The sequence below is a fragment of the Poecile atricapillus genome, chromosome 12 (genome assembly GCF_030490865.1).
Source record: "Poecile atricapillus isolate bPoeAtr1 chromosome 12, bPoeAtr1.hap1, whole genome shotgun sequence".
Lineage (NCBI taxonomy): Eukaryota > Metazoa > Chordata > Aves > Passeriformes > Paridae > Poecile > Poecile atricapillus.
Window position 1 is genome coordinate 17,549,813 of NC_081260.1, and position 7,948 is coordinate 17,557,760.

The 7,948-nt window shown below is 39.4% G+C and overlaps 1 long non-coding RNA gene across 1 annotated transcript; it reads right to left on the reverse strand.

The window, feature by feature from the left end:
- Positions 1-264: 264 nt before the first annotated feature.
- On the reverse strand, positions 265-7,948 carry LOC131583642 (uncharacterized). The gene is made up of 3 exons (XR_009278554.1): positions 7,843-7,948; positions 6,944-7,046; positions 265-739 (listed from the first exon to the last, which is right to left on the reverse strand). It is a non-coding gene; the product is annotated as an uncharacterized LOC131583642 (long non-coding RNA).

A 7,948-nucleotide genomic window follows, 5' to 3' on the forward strand; every position in this document is an offset into this window, starting at 1 on the left:
TTTTGACAGAACATTCCCTTCAAAATCCATTGTAATTCAATTTGTTTTTCATGAAGACCATAAATTAGTATTTACTTCATTTTTGGGAGGAACAAGGAGCAATGCTGTTAATAATCATCGTGCTTTCCTTCACATTTTGAAGTGCAAAAATACACATAGTACAAGCCACAGAGCAGCAGGAGCTTTATTCAGAGCTGTGGTGGTGGTGAACCAACTTACATTTGTTTCTTACAGTTAGAAGCAATGCAGATTGCAGGTGTTTGCACTGACATTTGCTTGATATGAAAATATACTTCCAAGCAAATACGCACTATCAAGCATCTTTAGCAGTCACTCTCACCATTTTCTTTCACATTTAAACACATGGGTGCAGGGAAAGAAAACATAATTGGGCCGTATTAGCAATCATTTTAAAAATGGCTTTAGATGATGAGGATGTTCTTTGACATTTTCTAGAAGAGCTCGCTCAGTAGCAGAAGCGAGCGGTGCTGTTCACAGCTGGCTTCTCGCTCTGCTCCCGTTTCCTCCTCCTCGCACACCTTCAGCTCAGCCCCACGGCAGCGATTCTTCACAGCAGCCCAGCCAGCCAGAATTGTCTCTTTGTTTTCCAGCACACAGCCTGTCGCTCTGCCACAGCCACCGCCTGGTTCCCACACAGATGAGATCCAGGTCTCAAGTGACACCAAACAGCCGAGCGCTCCCGTTCCAATTCCGTACACAGCGCTCCGCTGCAGACGCACTGCCACGCACAAAGCCAAAGAGGAAGTTAGCGGTTTGTGACAAAATTTTACTGTTATTTCAAAGCACTAACAAGTTGTGAGTTTTCAGCCAGTTTTACATTACGTACCAGCATTTAAATGCAGTAGAATTTAGTATAGTGATGTATTTTTTAAAGTATTAGCCCATGCAGCCTTACAGTGAGAGCAAAGCTGATCACACAGCTACCTGTGTGAGCAGAATTTTAAGCGCGATTCTTTGCAAAATGTGTCCCTTGGCAGTGTAACCCTAGATTTTTCTTTACTGGAAGATGCTATGACCGAATTATTATTTTTTGCTCCTTGCTGTACTTATTGTGCCTTGCTATCTGTCTTGTCTTCCACATCTGTATCCTAGTCCTTGTATCCTAGTTCCTGCTCCATTCATTTACTACCTGTCTTACTGGTCCCATTTGCCCTTACTCTACATTTTCATTCTCTTCATGCTGCTTGCATGCTCTTGCTTATGTTCTAGCACTACCTCCTCCTCCTCTTACTAAGAGGATCCCAAGTGTGTTTAAATCATTCTTGAGCATCTCTCTCTTTTTCTCTGAAATTTGGCTCCTTTATTTAGAAAATACTGTCTTTGCTGTCCTGTCATTTACATTATTTTTCATAACTATGTTTAACATAGAGTGCATTTTAAGGAATCAAATAGAAATCCAGCTTTTGATGCAATGGCAGGTTTTGTTTTTAATTTGTACCTACAGACACACATCTGTAAACCTCTCCTTCACAAAATCAACTGGCAGAAGCAAACAGCTCTCCTAAGTGCTATTGCTTTTAAGATCCTTTTCCATAATGGAGTTGTAGCAGAGTTTTTTTCACAGAGAGTGAGAGAGACAGCAGCATTTTTGCTATAAAGAGACCTTTATTAGATTGGGGGAAAGAGAAACTTTGGCTGGTACACGATTTGGAGATCTCAGTGCTCCTTTCACAAGAATGGAAGATGATAACTGATGAAGGGACCTTAGAGGGACTCCAGAACTGTGCACACCTCTTATTTTACGTTAGTCTAATAAAAGTGTAGCTGCTTCTACATTCAGCTGCCGAGTTCACTTGACAAGAACAACATTTTCCAATAAATCATTTTCTAGCTCTTTTGATATCAATTCCCTTGTGTCAATGATAGGTTTCTGAAAAAGCAAAAGAACTCTCCTGGGCAGTTTTTCAGTGGCAAGTACCAGACACAATGGATCCCAAATGCTGCTGGGCACTTACCTGTAACTGTGTAGTATTTTCATAGCAGCAAAGCTCCCAGGGCTGTGCTGGCTCAGAACATGGCACAGTGTTTGATGTACAAGCTGGAGCAGGGGAACCTGAGCCTGTGTTGCTCTTGTTCTCCCATGTGGGGCCCAAGCAGGTCACTCTGAGCCTGTTTCCTGTCCTGCTCCCCTCCTGCTTTGTGTGCAAGCTCTTCAGAGGGAAAAATGTGTCTTACCAAAGTGAGGCACTGTTATTGTTTGAGAGCAGCATTCTCTTCCACAGTGTTACTGAGTAATTCAGTGCTCTGTGTACAAGATATATTTCTTAGCAAATTGTACAAACTACAAGTTTGACTTGCATAGCCAGCACTTTTTAATGCCCATCTTCCTGGGCTCCTCATTCCAAAGTGCTGCCAAAGGGTGGCAGTTACAGTGGTATTTGGGACATTTGTCACCACTGCTGACATTTTACCCTTTACCCTTGTACCCTTTACCTTTTACCAATGATCACAGAACTCCAGCATGAGGGACTTACCTCATGGGTTTTTTTAATCTGACACAGTTTTTCCTCCTAAATTTGGAACGAGAAGTGAGATTCCTTTAATTTGTAATAGCATTTGCTTGGTTTGTATGCTTTTATCATGTCTCATACATGGGAGTATGACCCAAGTTTATACAGAGAGACTTTTTATAAGGGCATGGAGTGCCAGAACAAGAGGGAATGACTTCAAAATGACCGACAGAAGATTTAGATTGGATATAAGCAAAAAAATTATTCACAGTGAGGTGATGAGGCCCTGGCACAGATGCCCAGAGAAACTGTGTCTGCTCCTGAATCCCTGGAAGTGCCCAAGGGCAGACTGGATGGAGCTCTGAGCAACCTGGGACAGTGGAAGGTGTCCCTGCCCATGGCAGAGGGTTGGACTTAGATGGTCTTGTAGGTTCTGTCCAACCCAAACCATTCTGTGGTTCTGTGATTCTGTAAAGATCATACATGGAGCCTGTGATCAGGTTACTTCAACCTTCTCCATCTACCTATGTATAAAAGAGCTATCACATTAGGCCTCATCCAAGAGTATTGCAAGCCTCAGCATATCACAAGCTTTAAATAAAAATTATCTGTAATTGTCATTATTGCTAATTACTTTACTTGGTCTTGTAATGTCACTCATACAGTTCATTTGTGGCACGTCCATTTAGCTGACCCAAACTCAAAGCTGTTAAATGGAATGACTTTCTAAAAGAGCCTCTAAATACAAGCATACGGTGTTTTATACTTAGAACAACATAAACATGCTGTCATCTCATCAGTCAGCTCAGTATAAACGTGCTTTTCACATCAGGTTTAATGTTTTGCATTGTGCTGCCTCCCTTGCTGACCAAGGAGTATTTTTACATGCAATACCTGCCACATTCATTGCAAGCTAATGCATTATACAAAAATAATTTTTATAAAAAAAAAAATTAAATATTTACATTCCTTTGAAGGTTTAATACCAGATATCCCTAATGGCTGCATTTTCTCATTTCTGCATTTTATAGTAATTGCTTCCCTCACCATGTACTCTTTGGTGATTTTCCAATTAATTGCCAACCCGTCTGACCACCTTTACTCTGTGTTTTATTTCTGGCTTATAAAAGAAATTTAGCAGCTGTTAAGAACATCATGGTAATGTTTTTGACTGCTTATGAATCTGAAAATGCTAGGCAGACATTAATTAAGTCACATAATGGTATTTAACAGACACCACTATGATTGATGGGATTACTTTGTGCACTGTATATGTGTGGGCAATTCAAAGCAGTTTCATAGGGATTCCCAAGCCTGGGTTTCACTGCTAAAGTCCACCTAGGGATTAATAGGAAACTTAACTCATAACATCAACAATATGACACAGCACCCAAAACCTGTGGCAGAAAAGAAATGGCAGCCTGACAAATGTTAAATGGTACAAAAAGCTACAAACATTAAATGGTACAAAAAGCTACGCATTCCACTGAGTCTTCATACACTTTGTGTGAACAGACTTTACTGTACTGAGGGTTTAAAGCTATTTTTCTCTTCAAAAACCAGGAATTAAGATAAGGAAGGGTGTCACGCTGCAATGCCTTCCTGAAGCAAATAAAAAAAAAAACCCACAACAACATAGAAAAGAAGAGAAAATGTTGCCAAAAAAAATAAAAAATAAATAAAAGCTCAGCTCTATTGGCTCTGTTTGGTAGGGTTTCATTTGAGGCCCTAATCACAGGAACAAGATTTGCTCTAAATTGTTTGCATTTGCTTCCGAATATCTGGAAATTTGCTTGTTAAGTGTTCAGGTGGAGGAAAAAGCCTTCTCAGGTGCAGAAAGAAGTAATGCTGTGCAGTCAGTGGAAAGAAACATTCAAACAATTATACACCCTACTGCTCCAAGTCATATTAAAACAATCTATAAGCTAATTCAATGCTAACACAATGTCTCATAAATGGTAAACGGGCCGGATGAACACCCTGGCTGAGCAGGCTGGATGAACAACCTTCCAAGTCAAGAAATGCAGTATCATTGCAGTGTTCAACAAGGTTTTAACTGCCAGTTACACTTTATACCTGCTGCATTTAATCAGTGTTGCCAGCACAGATTTGTTTCCAGAGTGTGTGAAGGCAAACCAATAACCAGCAAGCAAGATTCTGAAATCTGATGATCTTTTACATTTCTTATTTCATTCCTGTATTTTCTCATACAAGTTGGTCAGTAGAAGATAAACAATGAGATTAAAATAGAGCTTTAAGACAGTTCCAGGATGAGTCTAACCCCTGATCCCTTCTCCCCAGCTCTACAAGTTCCTCCCACAATTTATGTCTGACTCTTCAAGGTGAATAAGGGTGAATGGGTGTTTTTGAACTTCCCAACTTTTTCCTGCTGCTTTTTACCTTTTTCTTTTGAGGCAAAATTCTTGGATCATATCATCATAAGCACATTATCCACTTTTAGAATAAACACTAGAATGTTACTGTAATTCTCTAAAAAAGTAATGATGGGAAACTTAAATTTGAAGATGATGCTTAATATCACCTTGCAGGCTTAGTCATGAGCACTTGGAGATCTTCTGATTGAAACTTCAGCTGGCTGCCTAGTCCCCGAGACAACGTTAAATTAATACAAATTCCAAATGCTTTCTTTCTTCTTAATTTTTCATGATGTTTCTATTTGATGAAAAAGTAAAGCAAAGCAAAGTGCGAAGATAAAGATAAACATGAGAATCCTGAATGCTTAAATCCAAGGAACATCACTAAGGGTTCTCCAGTTTGCAGATGAGATGACAACTTTATCTTCCACACCCTGGAGTAGCAGCAGGATCAGCTGCAACATTCATCAGCTGGGATACATGAAGAAAAGTAATTTCAATAATGTTCCTGGTGATTCTTACATTACATAACCTTACATTCATAACCTTCTTGTCTTTAAAATTGGAGGCTACTCTAGATCTGACAACCTACAGAACTGATAAATATTTTAAATATAAAAAATATAAAATTTAATTTGGAGGAATGTTTGAATAGTAGAAAAAACTTTCAACTTTTTCACATGGCTGTCTGCAAGCCAAAGTAAGTTCATTTATCTCATTTTTTTTGCCCTCCCCACAAAAAAAATTATTTTAGGTCTGGAATATGTCTTGAAAAGCCAAGACAAGAAAAGACTGCCCAAAAAGACAAGGTAGCACATACCATCTGTCATGCATCCCCAAATGTTAATTACTTATGACTAAGATTTAAGATCAAAATGGAAATGAAAATGATCTTCAAAGTGTAACTGAAGAGCCATGGCTGCAATTCAGCTCTCTGTACTTCTTGATCCTCTTTTCCTCACACTTCTATTGAAGGAAGATACTTGGACTTTTCACAGAATCTATATTGCAGCACACATTACTAATCTGGTACAAATTTCTGCAGCACTAAAGGGCAATATCTATTTGGAATGGCTGCTACAGGAAGTTTTGTATTTATAGAAAATTCAGATTGTAATTAGAGATCTTTAAATAGGCTTTCCCCCCCACTTTTGCTACTATGCAAAAAGAAAGAACAGTGAATTTCTTCATAGTCCATTAATATTATTAAATCTACAGAATGGCAGGGGCAGAGGAAAGGAAGGCAAATCTATTGATCTAATTTTGAACCTCTAGATGTGAAATGTTGGTTACAAAGCAGCTCAGTAATTTTGATTCCAAGCTACATCCAAAACTGAACAAAGTCTATTCTTTTACCCTTAAGATATAAAATAATTTTTTGGTAATAACTTCTGTTCACTGAAGATTTTGCCCTGAGAGGAACAAAAGCAGCACAAAAATACCTAATCTTCAGGGGTTTCTATACCTTACAAGGGAAAATTCCTGCACAGAGAATAATCACTTGAAAAGAACTTATTTACTTAGCCCTCAGGTAGAAAAGAGTTTATGCACACACAGAAAATCCAGATAGCGTCTTAAACAGAGTCTTGGATATCTCACACACAACCTCCATTCACCGCTTTAAAACTGAGTAACAGCTTCAAAATCGCTCTTTGCCAGCATCTCCGGGGGAGGAGCTGAAGCTAAGCACAGCTATAAAATGCTTCCCAAAAAGACTAATAACATTTTGCAATGTAAGAATGGAAATCCTAATGTTCGGCTTTTCTTCGAAGAACAGTTTCTTTGTGTCCTTTGCTCAGAGAAGGCGAAGTGGCTGTTCAAAGCCCCTTGTTTTGCTGAGGAATGTTTTTGTTGTTACTGCCCCGCAGTGGCTCATTGGAATATGTATGCAGGGTGGTTGTTTTTTTCTGCCTGAGCAGGCATTTGGAGACAGGGAGGGTTGCCAGGGAATCTTTTATTTTCACTCAGCCTGCCTTGCAAATGATCTACAGTTATAGGCAAATACAGCTATAATCCAAGAGCACGTTTTCCTTCACATCCTTATTACAGAGCTAATGTATTCCTTGCCTCAATGTATAGATTATATTTTCTACTTACCGATGGTTCTTTAGATTGGATGAAATGGAAAGATTTAGTAGATAAATGGGGGACTGATTTGGAGAACAGGCTTTTCATTCAGTGCTCCCACTGACAGTGAATCCTGCAGTATGACATGAATGGTAAAAACCTCAATGAGTGTAAATACACATCCGTGTGTGTAAATACTCTTTTCTCACACGCTGATCCTCTGTACACACTTGCATTTAACATGACTTATTCTGAGAACAAAAGCAAAAACTACCTTACAATGTCAATAAAAGTTGTTCTGTATATTTAAGAGCGGAATTTAGCAAGCAGGAGCTCCTTTTTAGGTTAGTGGTCTGAGTGTTTCACTACTGTTATGATTTGGCACAGTGAACACATTGCACAGTGACCCAGATTCTCCCAGTGCTCTGTGGCTTTGCACTGCTCTGCCAGCATCATCCATCTCCCAGAGCTCCAGCCACACATTCCCAGCCCAATGCAACTCTTTGCTGGGACTGTAATCAGAAAAAAGAAGGTTTACACTGGAGAACTCCAGTGCCAGCTCAGCCTCCTGCCCCCCTTAGCCATGGACATGGTACCCCAATTCTGACACTGGCCTTTGTGCACAGCAGCAGCAGCACTGGGATACAGTAAGAATAAAATTACTTTTCTTTGACTATTTTTTCTAACAGTTCTTGCCTGTTTGAGTTGAGATACATTTAGTTCTGTAGTCAAATACATTTTCAAATTACTATCAGATTAAAAGAGAAAAAAGCATTCTGGAATTCACAACTGCTTTCAGTCAGTGAAGCAGGGAGAATATTACAAAACACGAAATCATCCTTCGGTCTGACCTTGATTTGCAATCTACAATTTAGTGAATCTCACATCACATCAGATGTTCACTGGGTTAAAAAGATCAGTGAGCTTACCTGCCAGTACATATGTAGCTTATCTCTTTGTTTGGAGTTCAGCTTGTCAGCACACTAGTGATCTGTGTTCCATCTGCACAAGGAAGCAGAAATATTCCGGTCTCAT